The sequence below is a fragment of the Armigeres subalbatus genome, chromosome 2, assembly GCF_024139115.2.
Source record: "Armigeres subalbatus isolate Guangzhou_Male chromosome 2, GZ_Asu_2, whole genome shotgun sequence".
Taxonomy (NCBI): Eukaryota; Metazoa; Arthropoda; class Insecta; order Diptera; family Culicidae; genus Armigeres; species Armigeres subalbatus.
In genome coordinates, this window is record NC_085140.1 from 296,578,944 (window position 1) to 296,602,896 (window position 23,953).

The 23,953-nt window shown below is 40.8% G+C and overlaps 1 protein-coding gene across 1 annotated transcript in view; it reads left to right on the plus strand.

Moving 5' to 3' along the window:
* LOC134212443 (uncharacterized) overlaps positions 1–23,953 on the plus strand; it is a 437,347-nt gene that overhangs the window by 226,905 nt on the left and 186,489 nt on the right. The window contains exon 4 of the mRNA XM_062690312.1: positions 9,124–9,161. The gene's annotated coding sequence lies outside the window, so the exon portion shown is untranslated. The remainder of the gene's footprint in view (positions 1–9,123; positions 9,162–23,953) is intronic.

Genomic DNA, 23,953 nt, shown 5'->3' on the forward strand with positions numbered 1-23,953 from the left:
CGATTATTCAACGCGTCACTTACATTGACTAAAAGCTTCCCGATAGCGGAGACTCCCCCGAACGGAGCCATTCAGCTCCCAGCATAATTTTCTTTACATTCTCAAGCAGTTTTCCATTGAGCCATTTACTGCCGTTCTACGCATAATTGTCCCATGTTACCTTTGATGAAAAATCTCAAACTCGAGTCAATTTGTCCCACTGAAAAAATATAGTTGTTGTTTGATGATAATAGAGACTGAAAACCGTTTGAATAAGTAATGATTCGTTTTATGTCCTGGGAAAGTGCTGCTTACGCTAATAACAGCCCAAAAGTATTTGTTAAATTTTAAGATCCAATCGATTCTGAAACTAGTGCGACTCGCTTCCGTGTAAGGCTTGTTGAATATCTTTTACCACTTTTAACATTTCTTTGGTGTTTTCCAGATCGGCGCAGGTCTGAAGCCCTTTCTTACTTCAGCGAGTGACCGGTCGAGTGCCGAAGTCGGTCCAGAGATTCCGGGTGGAGCATAGCGTCCGGTTCAATGGTACTCCGATGACCTGAAACCAGTGCTACAGTGCACAATCTACTCGACCTAGTCCCTGACGATGGATCTAGCCTACTCCGACTAGAAGCTCCCCGGCGGCGAAAACTCTTCGAAACCAATCTTTCGTAATCTTGAGCAATGGGACTCCCGGCTCGATCGCGGTTTACTCAGATAGTCCCCGGCAGAGGATCTATCTCACCCGACAGGAAGTTCCCCGACGGCGGAAGCTTCCCCGTAACCGACCGTGCTTTTATAATCGCTTCCAGATACCCTCTGGTCTTCACGCCATTTTCGCTGCAGTGACAACATAATCTGCGTTACCGCTCTGCCTATTTCGTTATACGTATTTTCGGTCTTGCACATTTCTCTGGGTTTATAGTACGATACGTGTAAGGCTTGTTGAAATCACACTTCGCTCTGTCCACACACCCGAAAATACGTGTTCCGGTGTCTCCTCTGACTCTGCGTGTCCGAATCTGTGCAGATACTTCCTGAAACATCCATGGCCCGACAGGAATTGTGTCAGGAAGAAGTTGACTTCCCGTGTTTTCTGTCCAACCACAACGACAGGTTCGAAATGAGCCGATATGTCCACCTTCCTTACGAGCTACTGTCCCAAGCCAGCTGCCACTTCCTCATCGAATCAACTTTCACAATCATGCGAGCACCAACCTCCGCGCAGTCTGTTAATGTTTATGGGGGTCATTCCTACTATGACACAAACCGCATTCATCGATATGGTACGATATGCACTTGCTACCAACATGGTCATCAGCCTATAGGTGCTATTGAGCCGAGTCAGATTCCTCCTCGTGCTTACAGCAGCCGCCCAGGCAGGAGCTCGGAATCTGAGTATTGACGTAGATACGCTGGCCAGGAGTCTTCTCTTACTGCTACTAATCGCATGATTCTGGTCAACGCTGTGTTCGCTTTAGTTGCCTTCTCGCAACAAGCATAATCAACGTGGCTATTGAAATTGAGCCGGTCGTGGATCATTGCCCCAAAGTGCTTTACCTCTCGCCTCGAGTCGATGGTGACTTTTCCGACCGTAATCGAACTATGCTGTACTGCCTTTCGGTTGCTGATCAACATAACTTCAGTTTTCCAGTTTTCAATTATATCTATCGCCTGCGTTGCTCGTATTTCCACCTCTTCTACTGTTTCTCAGAATACCATGAGAGCCACGTCATTCGTAAACCCAACGATTTTTACACCTCTTGGTAGTGTTAGCTGCAATAGCCCATCGTACATCGCGTTCCACAACGTCAGCCCCAGGATGGAGCCTTGGGGGACACCCGCTGTTATGCCTATTCTCTTCAGCCCTTCATGTGTTTCGTAGAGCATCGTCCTATTCTCGGAGTAACTCTTTCCTTCGTTTCATTCGTCTATGCACTTCTGCCTGGATCGCCGTTTTCAAGACCAGATTGGGGATACCATCTAGTCCCGGAGCCTTATTAGTGTTTAGGCTTTTTGCTGCCGTAACCAGTTCATGATTAGTGGGGCTTCGTGTCTACTGGTGTTGGCTTCACCATACACTGTGGGAGCGGGGGCCAGACTGATGATTCGTGATGCGAAAACAGTCTCTCAATAATTGCTTTGAGTTTTTCTTGGCTCCTCTCTAGCGATATCGCTGGGCCTTTAATCTTAGCCATAGCGACTTTGTATGATTCCCCCCATGGGTTAGCATCTGAGTTGTGGCAGAGCTCTTTCATGCAAGCTGCCTTACTGAGCCTGATATCTTTTTTTAGAGCAGCTTTAGCCGCCCTAAATACTGGTCTGCACTCTTCTCTTTCTACGTCTTTGTGTGCTCTCTCCATCCTCCTTCTTGCTCGAAAACAGCTACGACGGAGTTCGACGTTCGTATCATTCCACCAATAGATTGGCCTACGTGCATATCGTGGCTGTACCTTTCTCGGCATGGTTTCATCGCAGGCTCGGGTCAATACTGCAACCAGCTCGTCTGGACTCAGATTTTGCAGATTGCGCTCGAATCGCATTGTTTTCGCAAATACATACTTGTCAAAGGCTTCTTCCACTTCCACTTTCGCCCCTTGATACTGCTCTCGCGTGGTTCCGGTTGTACCCTCCCCCCGACACAATACAGGACCGCTTGATGGTCGCTTTGCGTATAGTCCTCGCAGACTCTGCAGCTCGTGTTCCTTGCTAAGGCAGGACTGTAGAACGTAACATCGATGATTGACTCTCTGCCATCCCTTCGATAAGTGCTCACCAAATTTCATTAATCAAGTTTGCATTGAGCCTGGCAGTAGTAGTAGACTCCAACCTCTAAGGTTAGTCCAACGGCTGCCCCACTCTACTGACCAGGCGTTGAATCCCCAGCAATGACGACTGGCCTCCTGTCGATAAGCTTCTCTGCTACCTTATCCAGCATCCGGTTGAATTGATCAATCGTCCAACGTGGCGGTGCGTTGCAGCTACATATAATAGATTCCGTTAACTTCGATGATCACGAAGCCTTCAGCTACACGATACACAATTTCTTGGTAAGGGTATCTTCCTACCGTACATATAGCGGCGATTCCTGCTTCATCCGTTACCCAATTACCATTTCCTGGTGGGATACGGTATGCATCAGAGATGCCTGCAACGTCGCATTTCGAGTCCCTCGCGGATTGCCACAGCATGTGCTGCGCAGTATCACAGTGATTTAGGTTAATTTGTATTAACTCCACTGTAATTTACTTGACTTCACCTGTTTGAACGCTGCACACTGGTCCGGCCCTTATCTAAACATGGAAAAAACCTCTCAGCCATTTAAATAGTGAAATAGACCATAGGTGTCTTCAGCGAAGTTTCAATATACATTAATGCCGACATTTTGGTCAATATTAACCATTTTTGTTTCGGTTGCTAATCGATTCCGCGGCGATCGATCCATTTTTAGCAACTCTTGTCATAAGACGAGTTTGTTCAATCCCATTTAATTTCACTTATATAAATAGTGTAAGTTGCGATCTTTTTCTTCCAGTCGAGTCAAGTACGAGACACTGAAGACGACTTTGCTGTTGAGGTCTAAATACGTATAGGTCAAGGTACAATTCAGTGATGGAATTGAATGGGATTGTACAAATTCGTCTTATGACAAGTGAAAACATTCCACTAAAAAGCTTGAGAAAATTTTCTTAACATTTTTAGCGGTAAGTCCCCTACGCCAAATCGGTCAAACAGCCTGATGTCGTATTCGTACTTCACTATATTCTTAATTTTGCTGTGCAACTCAAAGTGTGATTTCTTCAGAGATGTTGTTTGTCATCTAATTTCGATAAACCTTATAAAAAAATCAAACTTCCAGAGCATGCTGTGATGATTTATTTGCTTATTTAGAAAAGAAAGACCCAACAATGAAATTTGATCAGTAATTATACTATATCATCACTTTTACCATTTATTTTTATTCAAAATCAAGGATAATGACAGAATCACGATTCGTGACGGTGATTCAGTTAAAATAATAATTTCTGGCGATTAATCGCAGAAAAAGGGCAATTTTATAGTATTTTCCACATATGTCGTTTATGCGATGGGGCAGAGTCGGGCAGGCATTTTAATCGGCAATGGACAGAAAAACTCATGCCTTTTCATACAAATGCTATTCCAAAGACATGATAAAACACGATTCAACGATCAACGATTCATCGACAGCCATGGTACCCACTTAACCCGTATTTTCACTTACCCCGGGGTACCTTATGCCAAAGTATTATACAGCTTCTGTAAGGTTCTTATTCAGAACTGTATGACAATCTGCTTTCCGCTGGTTGGGTGTAGGAAATAGGAATCGAATGCAAATGAAACGTTTGGCATTGACACAGGAGCATAAAGGCTTCTACTTTTGGAGTGCTTCACATTTACATATTAAAAACTTCGAAAACAGGATAGAATAATGAATTAAATAAAAGAATCAAAATCAAACGATTGACTAAACTACCACTGAGAACGATCCCTTCGATTGATATTCCGCTTATCTTATGTAATAATTTGCAAATAGTAATTAAAATGCAGTAAGGGAACGTTCACAAATTACGTAACGCTCAGAGGGGGGAGGGGGGGTTGAGTGAAGTGTGACGATCCATACAAAATTTTCAGAAGCTTCATACAAAAAGTGTGACATAGGGGGGAGGGGGGGTTAAAAAAGTCCGATTTTTGCGTTACGTAATTAATGGATCTTCCCTAATTTTTGGTGCATTCATGCTCTACCTGCTCAAAAATGGCGGCAGAAACTCCGCGTTTGGTGGCGATTTGTTTTTGATTTTTGTTGTTTAAATTTCAAAGCCTACTTTTCATTCCGATTCCCTAAAAGCTTACTGTCAAGTATCTGAACAGGATAAGATAAATTGTTTCTGAATTAATTTTAAAATTTATTTCGGTGCTGTTCGGGTTTCGGTCCCACATGGTATGCTGTTACAAACCAATTTACTATTGATAAAAACTAATTTGGAAAATCAAGTAAGCCTTGGAACCGACAAAAAAATGTCATTGTTCTAACAACTGTTGTTAAGTACGGTAATATATCAATAATTATTATTATTATTACAACGTGATAAAAGTCAATTCTCACTCCACACCGGAGATCCAAATAGTATTTTTAAAACCCAGAATAATCTGCCTGGCGGTGGTGGTGCCTTTATCGTGTATTATAAAACAAGAAAAGCACATAAGAGAGGTCAAAATTGCACTTTAGGGACAGATTCAACCTTTTCCATCAATTCACATTTATTGTTTGAAAGCATTGCAGCAGTTTTTGAAAAAAAAAACAATTTTTGCCTTTCGCGTAGACAAAGTATACGTAAAGGCTATAGGATCACTCTAAAACCTAACTTTTGATAGAAGGCTCGGAAACCCATAGTGTTATATATGAATCGACTCAGCTCGACGAATTGAGGTGATGTCTGTATGTGTGTATGTATGTATTCATGTGTGTGTGTACAACAAAATGTGAGACACACTTTTTTGTACTTAGCTTTATCCGATTTGCAACAGGTTGCATCCGACGCGGAATCCTTCCTAATTTTTGGCTATTGAAAATTGGCCCAATCGGCCATTGCGTTCTGGAGTTATTAAAAAAAACATTGATTTTTCCCCAAAAAAAATTCAAAATCGAACAATTTTTTTTTTCAAAAACTGCTGCAATGCATTCAAATAAATGTTAATTGATGGAAATAACTGAATCTTTCTACCTAAAGTGCAATTTTGACCTTTCTTATGTGCTTTTCTTGTTACTATTATGTATTTTCTTGTTTTCATACGTATTATCTACAAAATTAACATTAGAAAACAAAGGAGTAGTGAGCCCCAATCGGTTTTTAAGAGTAGCTGTCATAGAAAAATGCATTTTGTAAAGGAAAATGGGGCAAAACAGCCACTTACAGTTTCGATCTAGATCCGGAAAGTATAACATATGTATTCTCTACAAATTTAGCATAAGAAAACCAAAACAAAAGCTAGTAGCAAATGGCTTCAAAGAGTAACTGTCCTAGAATGCATTATTTAGAGGAAATGGGGCAAAACAGTTACTTCCAGTCGTAATCTAGGGCCGGAATATATACCATACTTATTTTCCACACAATTATCATAGGAAAAATAGAATTCGTTAGTCACAATCGATTTTTAATCATAACTGTCATAGAAAAATGCATTTTTAGAGGAAAGTGGGGCAAAACAGCCACTTCCAGTCACGATTCAGGATCGGAATACGTACCATACTTATTCTCTACTAAATTAGCATCAGAAAACATGGGAGTAGTAAGCCGCAATTGGTTTTAAAGAGTAGCTGTCATAGAAAAAATGCATTCATGAGAGGAACATGCGGCAAAACAGCCTCTTCCAGTCACGATCCAGGGCCGGAATATATACCAACCGTATTATCTACAATATTAACATTAGAAATCATACGAAAAACCACCATTCGATTTATCGTGAATTTTTCCTTAAGGAAGGGTATTTCTCTGCCGCAGCAAGAAGCCGCAATAAAAAGGTACCTTTTTGGGTCGCTTTTTCCCCACTGTGCTATGCTGCCGCTAACCGCAAGTCAGACTTATCTGGATATGGGCGCCATATACAGATAAGTCTGACTTGCGTTTAGCGGCAGTATGGGTCTCCGAGCCTTCTATCAAAAGTTCGGTTTTGGAGTGATCCTATAGCCTTTACGTATACTTAGTATACGCGAAAGGCAAAAACCTTCCAGAGAAGGAAAACTTCAAGCCGAAGAACGAAGTAGCAAGAAAAGGGCGAAATCGGTTCGCAATTTAGCCGAGCCCCCTGTCAATTCGAAGCAAGGCTGAAACTGAACATTTGGTCCTTCTCTGGCCAGGTGAGCACCCTGTCGGTTCGAAGCGAAGCCGAATCTGAACAGCAGTGTTAATACAATCTTCAACTTTTTTCTATTATAATCTACTGATTATACCAAAAATAAAATCCCCCTAAAATGGTTTCATATTTTTGAGTCAGCATAGCAAAAATCTAGCTTTTATTCAACATGTGTAAAAAAGTATATCACTTAGAACCGTTCTACATTGGAAATGAATATATTAAAATTCAGACTTCTTTTTTTCGAAAAGATGACGAGGGATACACCAAATGTTTGTCTACGATGCCCAACAATCACAAAATAGATAAAGATTTAAAGCAACATACACAATTCAACCATTAAATGCATATGTAGCGACACAAAAACCAAAAGAAAGCACAAACCATAAATTTAATTAGTGCTTAAAAAATTAAAAACTGTTGAGATGCCTTCAACAAATTGAATTTGGTTTTCGAAAATATGTGTAGATGCTAGTGGTGGAAAACCATAACTTCTAACTCATAAACTCGAAAATGATCGAATATTAAACCGATCTTTGCGAGTTAAAAGATTTAATAAGACAAAAATAAAAATGGGGAATACCACGTTCGGTGTCTTTACGTGGGAAATGTTGGATAAATGCGGTTAATAAATATTTTTATGGCAATAATTGAGCCATTGATATGTTTTTTTTTTCAATAACATAATATTTCAATTCAATTAAAAGCAATCGAATTCATTACGTAAACACAATCATCGTTTACTGGTTAACAGATCACGCGTGGCGCGCGAATGGATTTTGTTTAAGGCTGCCGAATTAATATCAGCACAGTATTAAATCAACTACATACCTTATACACGATTCTTTTTCTACATTAGCATTGTACACCCGAACCTCGAATTATTATTTCGGACAAAAAAAACTTACATTGATACGTAAGAACGAAGTCACAAAACTGTAAAAACAATTAAAAGAACTATTTCAGCCCCTAATCACCCAACGCCACTAAGCATTCAGATTTACAATACAAATCGCGTTACCCCGTGCTAGATTTAATACTGTTCCACTATCTCTTGACGTTTCGATGTTCCGGCGACATAAGTAAGTAAGTAAGTATAAAAAATGCGAAATTGTTAATAAGGGTACAGCTTTTGCTATCCGAGTTACACATATGATATGTGCTTTAAGCCAAATAAAGAAAAATCAACAACGCCATTATTGAGCGCATAATAAAGGATACTACGAAGTATTAGTCAGTTTTCTAACATTGTTACAACGTGGAGCAAATTTTCATCGAATTAGTCAAAAAAAAAAAAATTGCAATAATATTGAAAATTTGATCAACTTACCACTATTTGGACCCTTTTTATGTGCTCTTCACTTATTGTGCAACGACTGCTGCGATGGAATCGGAGTACACACTTTCGGCTTGTTTGCCGTTAATGCGATTATCACGGTCATCACTTGAGCCTTGCCATAGAATTTGCTGTGCCGGATGCTGGATTCATCCACTGACACTGGTGGAAAAGGGGACTGTTGTTGTAATGCATCCCTATACCTATTTAATTTTCATGAACTTGTTGCTGCCATGATCGTAATGTAATTTTTATGTGTTTCGGGATTGGTTGTACACGCAACTAGGAGATATGCAGACAACGAATTGTGGTTCACAACAGTATGTTTGTTTGCATCCATGGTTTAGTGTTATAATTAATGATTGATTCGCGATTGGAAACAGATGGATGAATTGAAAACAAGTAAAAATGTAGATAACGACGGGTTTCGTTAACTACCACGATTATGAAATAGACGAATCCAAGTAAAAATAAGAAGAAGACACACGACGGTGTTATCTTGGACAGATCCTACAGCGCAGCATAGGAATATCATCATGATACAGAAAAAGCTCCGAACTGTATGATAGATACATTTTTGTAAAATTTACAAAAAAATGAGATAAGCTGCCAAATATGTAATTCAGAACTTTTTCCGTATCGTACATCAATCAGATTTTAATTACATTTTGTCTAGAATTTATTAAAAGCATTTTAAAATAATCTTCCTTTGCTGCGCTGTAGGATCTGTCAAAGTTAACACCGTTGTGTGTCTTCTTCTTATTTTTACTTGGATTCGTCTATATGGGAATATGCACATTGCACAACCGTGTATATGGAATAGCTTGATTAAAAATTAGTTATCCTTAGGCTAGAATTATGCAATTTCAGTGCTTATATAAATTCGTATAAAATGAATAATTTTAATAATTCTATTTATTTTTCTGTACTTGCAGGGATTTCAGCTTTCATCGGTGCTTCAACTTGAATAAAGGTAATAAAATATCTCACACAATAATTTGATAAAAAATCAAAGCAAACGAACTTGTTCAAAAAACTACTGCCAATAAGTTTGTCAAAATGTAAATCAGTTTGACTTGTCTTTCAAACTAATGAAGGCTTGATGAACTTGTTTATAAAGGAAAAATCACATAAGAAAGCTAATAAGTCTAATTAAGGCGAAACGTTTGGGCAAACTTTTTTATCTATATGAACCGTTTTGATATTCGATTTCGTTTTGAATATTTATTTGACATGTTTTGTTCCACCGATTATAGGATTTCTAAAACAAATATAGGTACCCTATTATATACAGCAGTCATGTCTCATCACAACATCAAATAAACAAATTTTATTTCATCACTACCACAAACCACTACCGAAGCTGCTCCGACTGTTCATGAATTCAACCGACTTTTTGATAATCATACCGAGGAAGAAAACTAAACCCCTTGTAAACATTTCGTTGTTTTGAAATCCGATAGCCCGCATAAGATATACAAACATATGCGCATATTCAGCACTTTTTCTGTCTTGATCGTCGTCGTCGCCTCGAGAACTGAATCGATTTATTCTTATTTCGATGAAGCCATGATCAATACCCTCTTTGCTCAACATGAGATTTTATACGGCAGCAATGTTTACTGGTTGGCAAAATCAGCCATAACAATTTCAAATATCAGGGAGAATGGTATACCAAGAACGGATTGGAAAAAGTACTATTTCTGAGAGATGAGACTTTTTTAATCATTTTTGGTGTTATGCTTTTTTAAACAAATTTTAATTGTAATTTATGTATTAAAAAAATATTTTTTGTTGTTTATTTTTGTTCTTCTAAATGTTAGAGCTAGAACTATTTAGAATAGTGATTTCTATTAACTAATGCTTTTTGCACCATGTGCCTCACCATTGCTGATTCCCAACTTTCTCAACCGATGCGGAATAGATGCATTCCGTGGCAGGCAGGAAAATGCCTACCCGTTGTTGTTGCTGGCGATTGATCTTCGTTCGATGTACAGCCGCTAAAAAGCGAATGCAAGTGTGAAAAACCATCTTGGGCGCCATCGGCGGTCAGATGGTCACCGACGGGGTAATTTGAATAAACAACACTGCCGGCGTCACTTCAACGCAGATTTTGGTTTGCTGTTGACGAGACGGGAAGCCGATACCGGCACGATGCTGACGGGCCAAACGGCATAACGAAAACAGCGCACAATGTCAATAAGTTCGATAATGAAATGCAAATAAAAGGAGAACCGTCTGCAGCACGAATCGTCTTCATGCTAATTTCGAAGGCGAAACTCTAAATGGGCTTCTGTTTTGATGGGTATCGATTAGGCGGAATTGGATGCTGGATGGGTATAGCTGAAATGTTTCCGATTACTACCTTTAGTCGCATTTCCGCCATAAAATTGACAAATTCTGTATTCTTATTGTATTCTGTTGTCAGTCGAAGAGCGCTAGGACATAATCTTCATTAATAATATTGAAAATGAAAAAGATAGTTTTACTGCATTAAGAGTTCCAAAACCCAGAATGAATATCGACCTATTCGATAACGTGAAAAATGCTATCGCTAACGTCCTTGTTACCGTCTTCGAGCACCTCCATAAGACGGTAAACACTCAACCTGAACTTAAACTTTTGGGCCATCGATTAAACAACAATTCCTACCGATGACGAGAGTTCATTGCCGGAACGGAATCAATGATAGGCGTTCAAGCCCGTTCTCTTGGCAGTCAAGGTTGGTTATGTGACTGCGATGCTTTGTCAATGTTTCTCCTTGGAGGATACTTTTCCATCAACTTGAAAGGAACAGAAGGTATATGGCCTACATCTTGTTGCTATAGCAGGATGGGGAAGCCTCAAATGTGTTTCCAGAAGGTGGCGTCCTAAATTTCTTTGAATTTTCTGCTACACCTACATAAAAACTGTGTACTCTTTGAAGCTTCAACTTATTAGGGCGGTCCGCTGGAAGTTTCCTGGCGTTAAGAGATGAACATAACAGGGATTTCAATAATCATTTCTAGCCCTAGCTATCAGCGAAAGTGGATAAACAATTCTAATAAAAACTCTTTTTTGAACTACGGAACTTTTCAAATTTAGAATTTCCTGCATTTATCTTCAATCAAATAAATAAGGCAGTCCTATCGTGTCTTAAAAACTAAAATGTGTGATCACTTACTTGCTTTATTAAACTTTAAGATAAATATAGGAGCTAGTGAGTTCAGTAGACATTTGACGACATAAGCAATTATTTGACTTAGGAACATACATCAGAGTTCCACAGAGTTCAAACATAGAATTCTTACAGTGTCCAGTTTGGAAACAAATTTTCCTTTTCATCTTCATTTGTGTGAATTTAAGGTTTCGTCGTGAAAGTAATCGAATTTCTTAAAAAAACGAATTTCTAATTCAATCAAAATAATAATCACAAAGAATCAAACTGATACACAAAATCTAATATGAAATGTGATATATTTTGTTCACCCTATTGCATTCTTCTGACTAAATCTAAAACTGAGGCTCTAATATGCCTTCAAAAGCATTCTCGGTAGTCACATCCCATTGGAGAGTGGGCAACCAATAAGAATAAATTTAATTAATAATACTGAACGAATTTCTATCATTTCTGGAGCTCCCCCTGGAGAAAGCATAGTGGGAGCGGTAATTTGCTTATGATTTCTTCCACTTCTTGACAAATCGATATTCATGAAATGTTGACATTTCGTTACCTAAGTAGGTGTAGGGTAGTCCCACATCTCAAACGCATGAAGGGCAGTATCACCATTCATATTTTTGCTGATGGTCATTTTGAGTAGTATTTATTATGCAATGGACACATTAAAACCCTTCTTTGCTGCTCCCCGGAGAACGAAAAGGGTTGGGAAAAGAGGATAGCGACAGCGGCAGGAATGTTACTTTACTGATAACGGCCGAAATAAATGATAGCACAACAATGGGTTGGTCTGCGCGTGGAGGATGGCCCAAATGGTGTGGCTTAGATCAAGACAGTTCATTAACAAATTCTTTACTGTAATAAAAGGGTTGGTTAATTTGGGTTAGATTATGCAATGTCATGTTGTAATACAAAAGGTTGAAGTGCTGAGTGTTGTGAAAAATAACCCTCATTCAATGGATTCTTAGCAATCTAAAATAGGGTGCCACACATATTCTCGTGATTGTCACGACCAAAAGCTTTTTCGCAGCAAATGAAAATCAATTAAGCAACTTATGGAATTTATTGATCTGCTTCAGAATGATACGGAACGTCGCATTATGATCCACATAAGATCTTCCCTCACGGCCTTTGAACAACTCAAATTGTAGAAGATGATGAGAGGCTTGGTAGCCATAGTCGTATCCTTAGTGGGCTAAATATGCTCGATTTAAGATTTATTAATCATTTCCAACTGCAATGCGAAATGTTATTAATGGTGTGCACTGGTCCTATAGTCTTCGATGGCATTCGCCTTTTTTTCTGTGGCGTTTTCGGTGTCACGCCGAAAATCATTTTATCTGACGGCGATGGTGGTATGAAACGGTGTGTTGATTGTTTTTTTTGTAAATTTGTGATTATTCGACGGACAGAAACACATCCAGAATTTGTGGCGAACCTCGGTCATACTCCGGGTCCCGGGAAACGTCCATTTGCGTGTCGATCAAAAACTGTCGCTGTTACTAAAATATAACTGAACATGGGGATCACTTTTTCATCTCTTGCACTCATCAATAGGATAATAAATCAGAACAGTGGCGGCTAGAAGACTCATTTCCCGGCACCTTTTCTTATCCTTGGATTCAGGAAAGCAAACAACATATACCCCGGGGTCCCGAGATTTTTCGTAGATCCCATCTACGTATAACACAAAAGCGATAATTTTGTACTGAAAAATAATAAGCCAATCGTGGGATTTAGATGGATTTTGAAACAATGGAATATTTTAAATAGTATATTAATGTTCAAAATAAAATTTATTTTTGATATCACATTGCAGAGAATTTGCATTTGAAAGATTGCACCAGTGTTCACCAGTGTTGACTTGACCATGCCTTTAAGATACATAATATGTCCAAATTTCTCACATCAACTATTTTGGATAAATAATCGGCGTTGCATACCATTCCTTGGCAAAATCTTCTCATCAAACCGACACAGAAATCAAATCTACCTCGAACAAGAATCATCAAAAAAAATTCAGGAAGTATTTGTCCGGTCACGAAATATTAGCTTCGACAGTGGCAACCTTCCCACTGAAGGACTGCCTGAAATAAACCACAAGTTGGCTCAGCAGGAGATGTAGACTGTATCTCAGCCCTTCCACTGAAGAGCCTTCTAATCCGTGCGATAGCGACTGAAGGAGAACATTATTTTTAACTCTTAGAGCCTTGGAAAAGGCTGTTTGCTTCGACTAAGTGCAAAAAGTAAGAAAACGATCTTTTCAAATAACCGCGAATTTCTAGTGGTGGTATAAAGACTGAATGCTCTGCGAGCGAATGCACTTTTCTTTTATACCTTATTTTGAATCTTCTCTGCTTCCCAATTGGTGGGCCAATCAGCTAGTGTCTTGTATCCCGCTTCTTTGTCAGCCAAAGCGTCATCATCATCAACGCGTTCGAGAAGGGCTTCTTCTTTTTTACGCTTGTTGCTCGCTGCTGGCGTCTATTTCCTAACGGGACTTTTCGCTAGATACAGGCCAATAAGCCGGGAAAGCGAGCTTAGAATTGCAGTTCAGGTGGGAAGTACGTGTTCTTTTCTGAGACAACATTGTTAGTAGTAAATGGAAGGAAACACCCGGACATGGGATTTCGGGTGATAAGATTTAGAATTGGTAACATGGGACGATCATTCAGTCACGTTCGCTTTGTGTGCGGTCAGTATCAAACAATGTTTATCTACATATTTTTTTATCAATGCCAAAAAATCAAACATTTGATGAAAAATCGATTGATAGTTTATCAATGTTTGAGCTGTTATCGGTGTTTTCTTTATCCAAATAAGATTATGTGAGAGATTTGGACATCTTATGAATCTTTAAAGGCATGGTCAAGCGAAGTCCTTCGTCCACTTCGCGGTTAAATCAGAAAAATTATCCACTGTTAGTTTTGACGCTATTTATGAAAATCACGCATAAAATTTTATCTCTAGAATATTGGATTTGGCACCCAAGTAAAATTTCTTTCCCGAAGGGTATTGAAAGCATTGATATTGATCTCTATTATTGGCTCTCTGAAGAACCGTTTGTTTTTTGGACATACATGCTGCATCATGTGGCTTTTCGTCAGCCTGTCTCGGCTCATCACCGATGCCGGTCGGTCTCGGCTCGACTCTGCTGCTGCTGCCGGTATCTGCTCAGCATTGCTGCTTTGTCGGATCTGTAGGGTGGACTGCTGCTGTACTGGCTAGGTTTCGGCTGATGATGGTGGCTTCGATGACTTCATTCCCTGCTAAAAGGTGAGTGCTGTTCAATCGATGATGCGGTTGCTTCGCTTGTCCCGGTCAGAATGAAAGGAAAAAATCGCGTTGCGCTATTTTATGGCTTCTCGGCAGACCCAGCGGCTGCTCATTCGCTGGTGTCTGCACCAATCAGAACGTGGTAATGGAATGATGCAAGAATTATGTGGTACCCATATTTATAGGTTCCCTTGATCTCAATGTTTTTCATTGAAAACAGTTTCATGCCTATTGAAACAAATTTTTCGGGTCTTATCAAGCATGGACATGGAAGGCATACTTGAAATCTGTCGATTGAGGGCTTACCGCAGAAATTCGTCCACTGAGGCGAACGCTCTTAACGTTTAAAATCTTTCAACACAGCGTAACGCGGTCGATTTGAATATTTTGAAATGACACCCGGTATAGTAAAGAGAGACGTAAGTCCTACGTCAAAACCATTCAGTTTTGTACTGGTTTAGTTTATAAAATAGGAACCATGTTAGCTACTGCTCCATGGGTGCATAAAAACCCGCACCGAGGGACCTTCCGACCACATTATAGGAGGATAACTTGGATTTTAGGTTTAAACACTTAACGCAGTGCTCTCTTACACTACACTTTAAAACACTTTCCAGGACATCGACCACGAATGAGCAAGATGAGGATGAAGTACACCGCATCACCAAAGAGGGTTAATACCCCCTGCTCATCCTCACCATCCGAGGGACCTCAAGCCCAGAGTAAATCTTCTTCGTTTTCTTGAGGTTCCCAACTAGGCCTAACTTTCCGATGCAGTATTTTGATTGTTGGTCATTTGGCCATATCAAAGCTTGCTGCAAGGCTCAAAACTGCATCTGTGGGAATTATTCGGATAACTTCTCGGAATTCTGCTGTAGATGCAACCGCGATCAACACGGAATTTCAAGCTGATCACGGATCAAGCTGGCTATAAAACCTAAAATGACGTACAGAGGATCAAAGTCGACTACGTGAGTAAAACGTGAGTAACGTGAGTAAATTACTAAATTAAACTAATATGACCCTAATGTCAAATTGAACTACATATGAATTTGTAATACTATAGCTATTATTAATCGACTATCAATCAACGGGCTCTGATACGATTTCTCTCACAAACCATAGCAAGGTACACTAAAATCGTAAGTAGACGTTAATTCTATAACAAATCAGACCCTTAATAATAAAAGCGAATTTGTAGCTTGAAGCTAACCCGATTGAAACCGGTGTTTGCTCCCGAGAATTGGTGTGACATTGCCCCTACCCCAATAACAGGCTTTGAAGTCGATGAATAGATGATGTGTGGGCACGTTGTATTCGCGGCATTTCTGCGGTACTTGGCGAATAGCGAACACCTGGTCCATGGTGGAGCGTTCGCCCATAAAACCCGCCTGGTAATGCCCCACGAACTCCCTTGTAATTGGTGCTAGTCGACGGCATAAAATATGGGAGAGTACCTTGTAGGCGGCGTTCAGCAATGTGATTGCGCGGTAGTTGCTACAATCCAGCTTATCGCCCTTTTTGTAGATGGAACACACGACCCCTTCGATCCACTCCTGCGGCAAAACTTCCTCCTCCCAAATCTTGGTAATGACCCAGTGCAGCGCTGTAGCCAGTGCCTCACCACCGTGTTTAAATAGCTCTCCTGGTAGTTGGTCAACCCCAGGGGCTTTGTTGTTTTTCAGCCGGCCAATCTCCTCCTGGATTTCCTGGAGATCCGGAGCCGGTAGAATTATGTCCTATCGAAATTAATTTATTGGCTTTTTTCGGTGATAATTATACTACTCAAAGCGAAAGGGAGTAGATGAAAGTAATGAAGATACAGATTCGATTGACACCGCAAGCGAGCGGCAAGTTATTTTGCCTGTCTTGGTACAGTGATCACCACGTCACTATCCAAGCCGTTCCTGGGTGGACGTTAGGCAGAATAACAGCGATTTCAACAATGTTTGTTCTCTCATATGGCCCTCTGCTAATCTTCAGTTTCTATTCATTTCACACTTGCCGCTCGCTTGCGGTGTCAATCGAATCTGTATCTTCATTACTTTCATCTACTCCCTTTCGCTTTGAGTAGTATAATTATCACCGAAAAAAGCCAATAAATTAATTTCGATAAAGTCACGCGGTGATCAAAGCTTTCCTAATTATAGAATTATGTCCTGCACGCGTTCTCCCAGGTCCATCACCATACCGCCATCTTCGTCTGCCACATCGCCATTCAGGTGTTCTTCGTAGTACTGCCGCAACCTTTGGATCACCTCATGCTCGTTCGTAATAAGGTTCCCGTTTACGTCCTTACACATATCAGGTTGTGGCATGTGGCCCTTACGTGAACGGTTTAACTTCTCATAGAACTTTCGTGTGTTATTAGCGCGGTACAGTCGCTCCGTCTCTTCACGGCCTCGATCTTCCTGCTGGCGCTTTTTCCTCCGGAAATGGAGTTTTGCCTGTTCCGCGCCTGTTTATATCGTGCCTCGTTCACCCTCGTGCGGTATTGCAACAATCTCGCCCATGCTGCATTCTTCTCTTCAACTAACTGCTCACATTCGCCGTCATACCAGCCGTTTCTCTGATCCGGGGGCACCGTGCCAAGTGCAGCGGTTGCGGTGCTACCAATGGCGGATCGAATATCGCTCCAGCCATCTTCAAGAGACGTTGCGCCTAGCTGCTCTTCCGTTGGGAGTGCCACTTCCAGCTGCTGCGCGTATTCTTGGGCTAGTCTACCGTCTTGTAGCCGTCCAATGTTAAGCCGTGGCGTCCGACTTCGACGCGTGTTGTACACTGTCGAGAGCTTTGAGTGCAGGCATACTGCAACGAGGTAGTGGTCGGATTCAATATTCGCACTGCGGTAAGTGCGGTTACCGTCGGTTAGAACGTGGTCGATTTGGTTTTCCGTTTCTTGGTTAGGTGATTTCCATGTGTCCTTGTGGATATTCTTCCGGGGGAAGATAGTGCTTCGGACTACCATTCCACGGGAGGCTGCAATATTTATGTATCGTTGGCCGTTGTCATTCGATACGGTATGCAGACTATCCGGTCCGATGGGCGATGACCGGTCCATACATTTTCCTTCCTACCTGAGCGTTCATGTCACCGATGACGATTTTGTCGTCCCGCAGTGGGCATCCATCGTATGTCTGCTCTAGCTGTGTGTAGATTGCTTCTTTCTCGTTGTCGGGTCTCCCTTCGTGTGGGCAGTGCACGTTGATGATGCTATAGTTGAAGAAACGGCCTTTAATCCTCAGCTTGCACATCCTTGCGTTGATTGGCTGCTACCCAATCACACGATGGCGCATCTTACCTAGCACTATGAAGCCGGTTCCCAGCTCGTTGGTGGTGCCACAGCTTTGGTAGAAGGTAGCCGCTCGATGCCCGCTTTTCCACACTTTCTGTCCTGTCCAGCAGATTTCCTGCAGCGCTACGACGTCGCCCTAGCAGCACACATGTTCCACATTTGTTACTGCAACTTATATGTGACCGAATTCAGTCACAATCAAGTTGCTGCAACCGTTTTTGTCTGACTTGTGCTGCTCGGGCGAAGTTGCGGGGATGTAATTCCTGTCGCAACCTGCGAAGCCTAGCGACTTGCAGTTCCATGTTCCAAGCTTCCAATCGTGATCTTTTGTTCGTCGCCTAGGTCGTTGCCGATTGTATCGAGTCGTATTATCTCCTATGTCGTTCGTAATGGTTGTTTTTAAAGGCGGCTTATTGGGCCTGCGCAAACCTCCTGTCTCGTCGGAGGGCCGTCTTGTAAGGGCTGTTTAGCGTCCCACCTAACACCAGGACTTGAGCTTGTGCGCTTTGAGCGGCACACGGTCGCATTGGCGGAGCCCACTTTCGGAAACATGTAGCTTTTTATAGAGGTTTAACAGGGCCCTCTGTCAAACCCCACCACATCCTAGGCAGGCGCCACAACTTGCAGATGGCCTGGGAAGGGATCGTCAAGCCCTAGGACATAGTCCCTGCTGCCCCACTTTTACATCGTATTAGTTTTATTTCCCATCTCATAGATTGCATCGCTTACCAAAGTGAATCCAGATAACTTATCCTTTGAAACTAAAACGATATCCTATCCCAAGACAATCGTGGAGATGCAGAGGTATACTCGGTCTCTAGTAGCAACGAAAGTCGGACTATCAATCCTTCCATTCCTTTATGACCGTAAGGACTTGGACGGCGACGTTATTGACTTTAAATATTTGAGCTCCCGAAACGTGTACATTGAGACTGGGTAGCTAATTCCAAGCCCCATTCATTGTGTTCTCTGTACAATTTCGCAAGTTCATTCAATCACGGAGTAGCAACTACGAAGTGTGCGGTCATAATGCTCATGCTCATGCTACTGCTTTCTAGTGAAGCCAAGGCCAGGTGGGAACTTGAGCTGGGGATAAATAAAAACCCAAGCAGCACACTTGTCATAAATAAGTTGCTGTCACTTATGTACAACCAAATCCAGTCATAAATAAGTTGCTGCAACTAAATTGGTCTAATTTGTGCTACTCGGGAAGAGGTTGTTCAGAATGCTCAATCATGTATCTTCCCAACAAACAATTTAGGCTGAATAAGCTTGTTTTTTAGCTGAAGATTGCGCGGCCGGTAATAAAGTTAACCAGTTCAGTGCGTGTTGGCTCTTGTTTCGGACGGCAGAACGATCGCGCGATGTGCCGAAATTTTGTGTTTTGCATTGCGCGGCCGGTAATAAAGTTAACCAGTTCAGTGCGTGTTGGCTCTTGTTTCGGACGGCAATACGATCGCGCGATGTGCCGAAATTTTGTGTTTTGCATTGCGCGGCCGGTAAATAATAAAGTTAATTAGTTCAGTGCGTGTTGGCTCTTGTTTCGGACGGCAGAACGATCGCGCGAAACATTTGTAAAATCCAGGTTATTTTGTCCTCCTTTGGACGGTTCGTAAGTAAATTGATGAATATATTTTATTATTTTTTCAGCATATACTGTTATTGATAAACGCTCTATATTGTCGATTAGAGCTTCCTATATTCACCTTACCCACTAACACAAATTTTCCTTCCTGAGACATCTATGAAGGTAGTATGGGTTCCCTGCATCTTCACTAGTAGATGTTGAACTAACATTCCTTCCCTTCCTTCCGTGATTGTAAGGACGTGGCCAGGTATACAACTGCTACTGTATAGGAAAAGGTACTAATCCCAAGTACCAATTTGCGACAATATACAGTAGATTGCTCAATTGAGCATTGTATAGCCACCCACGATTTGTACAATCACATATGCTATGCTATGCTAATAAGCTTGTTTTTGCTAATAAGCTGAAGAAGCCAATTTTTAGGAAAAAAAATCATAAGGGTTGAGTACAAGACACGACCGCCCGACGTAAACTACGTGAAACAGTTTGGTGAAATGAAGAATCTAGTGCCATTATCCATGAGTATTACAAAATTACTCTTTGGATTTCTTATGTAATTAAAACAAATTTATTGAATTCTCGAGTTTTGTATAATATGAGTTTAGTTTTGTTTGTTTAAATTCAATTCATTGTTCTTTCGAAAAATATTCTAAATGAGCTTAACTAAACTTGGGTATTTCTAAATTTCAATTTATCAGGTTTAATTGCACTTTTTACTGTATTTAACCATTAAAACTTTAGAAATGAGGATAACTACCGTCAAATCACTGAAGACGCACACATGTTTTTGCAAAGACCACGCGTCAAAGCGCACTCGTGATTTCGCTACTTACGGCATCATTTCGATTGAACTGTCTCCATCTCCATCTTTCGATTGATTGTTAATAATCCGCCTTCCCAATAACAAGCTGCAACAAAATCAAATAAGATCTTGAGAAAATTTCACCTGGCTGCCACTGATGCCATCCATACGAATTCATATTTGTAGCATCTCCTCCCGGGGCGCACTCGTGATTCTGCTACGGACGGCAATATTATGGCGTCGCCAAGTGGTTAATTTGCCCTTTGAACAATATTCGCCTCCCCTCTTCCTTTGCATAAGATGGTGGCCCTGAGAAGAACCGATTGTCTCGTTCAGCAACTCCGCCGATCAAGGGGTGTCTCACATAGAATAAATTGAATTTATCTGAAGGAAATTAACCAAGCAACCGAATCGACTTTAATTCGATTTGAATGGAAACTTATTGAAAGCCCAATTGTTGGTTTTAGCAACACAACGAATCATTTGACATATTTTTGCAAATCGAACAGTGAGTGGTTGTAAACATGTTGCATTTCGTTGCACGGTGTACAACGCAGATCAGGAATAACAGAATTAATTGTTTCGAATACCAGATTCTCGACCAGAATGCTCCGCTTGGAAGCGCAAATATTTTAAGCAGTGCTCAGCAGCTTGTGCCCATCCCTTCCTTTCAAAGGAACATTGATTGATTACATTTGTTGAACCCCGGGAAACAATTTGTGCTGCTTGGAATATTTCCCTTCGGCAATCAGCCTTTGACCCTCCTTTAATCCGACATATTTCGCCTGTTGTTGGATAGATCATAAACCCCTCATACACCATCATCTAATACTAATCTTTTTTAGTGAATAATATCCGAAAAATAATCGCTATAATTTTGAATAGATTGACTCTCTATTTCCAGTTACTTGCTAGCGAAAGTTTAGGATTGCCAATCCGGAGATGGTCTAGTATGTTTTCGAATACGAAACGTTGTCCACCTCCTGGGAATAGTCTCGGGCATAGTTCCGTTCCATTTTGCTTGCCATACAAACTACAAATTCATGCAATGGCAGACATAGAAAAGCTTTTGATTGATAATCGTAGAATGATAGTAAAATACTAAATTGAAAATTGGGCCAAGTTCCAGTTGGAACCTAGAATTAACGACAAAGTTAAAGGAACGCCTAATAAAAGGTGATTAATAAGTTTAAAGCGATCGTTTCGTTCACTTGGTCTTACAAAAGCGTCTGGTAACTTTCAAAAATTGATTTGAGAAAAGCTATAGTAAGACATTTTTAGTAGGTATTAAACATTTTGAAATTCTAAATACAGAAGACGAAATTCAGCGTCGTGTTTATCGATGTTTTTAGATTTAATTAGTGGAAGAATCTCAACATACAAATTCAAGCGTTTATTTTTAAACACAATAGGATTCCCAAAACATTTAAGTGCTGCTTTCTTCAAAAATTCGTTGTACCGTGAATCCTTTCTTTCAAAATCCGTTTATCTTATTTTATACATTCCATTTAATTAGAGCATTCAAATATCTACAGCTACAGGCACAAACGCTGCATCATTTAGCCCTAAACAACATAAAATATTAAAACACTATATTAATAAATGTAGTTATTTAATAGATTGGTATCAAAGATCCAGAAATTTCGCAAAACTTTGTTTTGTTGATGAAAAAACTTGAATGGTGTCGTTGACACGTGAAAAATCCACGATTGCTAAGTTAAAAATTACAGTTCAATGGAGAGAAAATGTTCTGTCAAAACGAAAAAGGTACGTTGCAGTATTGATAGAACAGTATCGTATTATGAATCAATGCCATTCGCTTTGAATCGACTTTATCTCGATTGATATTCGCTACGATCAATAGCGGTGAGACACCCCTTGCCGCCGATGCTGGGACCGCCACCCGCGACATTTCTAATGAAATGCCACGCGCGCGGGGGAGAGCAGTTTTCTTATCATCAATAAAGATGGCTCATTAGTCCCGCCTCTTTGTTGTCCGGTATGGCTGCAAATATTGTGTAACCGTCTCACACTCACCAAAGGGGCGTGGCTACAGATTCAACTTCATTGATTACAAGAAAGCAGCTCTTCCGCGCGCGCGAGCCATTTCGTTCGAGATGTCGCGGAGACCAGACCATGGTACCACCTTCGGCATCGGCGGAGCTCCTACCGGAAATTTTATTCCCGGAGATGGTGTGGGCCGCGCGGTCGTCGTTCGCAGCATCAACAGCACTCAGATGGAATTTTCTTGCGTGTCTTCACGATGGCGGCTATGGTGGTGTTTATTTCTGCAACGGTTGCGCCTGAAGTGTCATCAGTGAAACCAGCTCTTAAGCCATAATTTGAGGCGAGACGAATTTTGATCAAAGTTCATATTAATCGCTTGGTGATGGCTGATAGTTTCCGTCGGTGGCGGAATCACGACCGTGCGTCAGGGACGCTACAAAAATTTATTCGCATGGATAGCATCAATACCAGTGAAATTTCCCCTCGAGATTATTATTTTTACTGCTACTTGTTTCAGGTTTAATTTCCATCCATGCAAATACATTTTTGCAGCTTCTCCTTATGACGCACGCTCTTCGTTCCCACCGATGGCGTAGGTAGCGCTCGTAACAGGATCGTTGCGACAGAGAATCCAACGATGGCAATCTGTTGCAGTGTAGCGGTAGAACCATAGAGCCAGCATCTGCATTTGAGTGAAATACTCTTGTGATATTCTGACTATCGAATGGTTGCTGTTGTGTTGGTGATTAGAAATCCGCATGATCTAAAATCTGTCCTTTTCAGGGCATTAAATTTTTCATTGGAGGAATTTGGTTTGACTGAGAGTAAATTCATGATATTGTTGCAATAAATCGGCAGCAGTTACGCAAAAAATCATAAGATTCAATCCATCATTCGACTTCTGCAGAGTAAGTGATTAAAAGTCCATCGAAAGATAAAGACGCTATTAGTGTTTGAAATCTATCCTAATTTCGCGACGGTCTCTAATTTGTAAATTTCCGTTTTACACCCTGTATCTGAGTCTTCCCCTTAGACGTAGTTTACGTCAAAAAATTATTTCAACTTAACCTTCCTCCCAAACATTATGGTGGTCCTGAAAAGAACCGATTAATTTCCACTTATGTGCCTCATCAACAGCACGACGTTGATTGCCAGATTCAACGATGCTGTTGGGAACACGGATGAAAAGATGTACTGCCGAGCCCTCCCGTGCGAACGAAATCGTCCGTTCTCCGTGACATGCAGAATGAAAATGACGCGCGCACCCAAAACACGGGGTTTTTATACACAGGGAAAACGAAGCAGTGGATCAAAAGGCCCGTACGTTACTGCAATCTGATGTCCGTGTCGGGAATTTATGAACGGGATTGAATTTTTCACCCGGTTTGGAAAGAAATAACATTTTCAATAGTTTAACGTTGATAATCAATAGTATCCATTGGATTTATCAAATTGCTGGAGAGTTTCCGAATCTATTGATAAGTAAATCTTGAAAATCCATCGTAAGATAAAGACGCTATTAGCGTTTGAAATCTATCCTAATTTCGTGACGGTCTCGAATTTGGAAATTTTGGTTTTACACCCTGTATCTGAGTCTTCCCCTTAGACGTAGTTTACGTCAAAAACCTTTATCAGCTTCC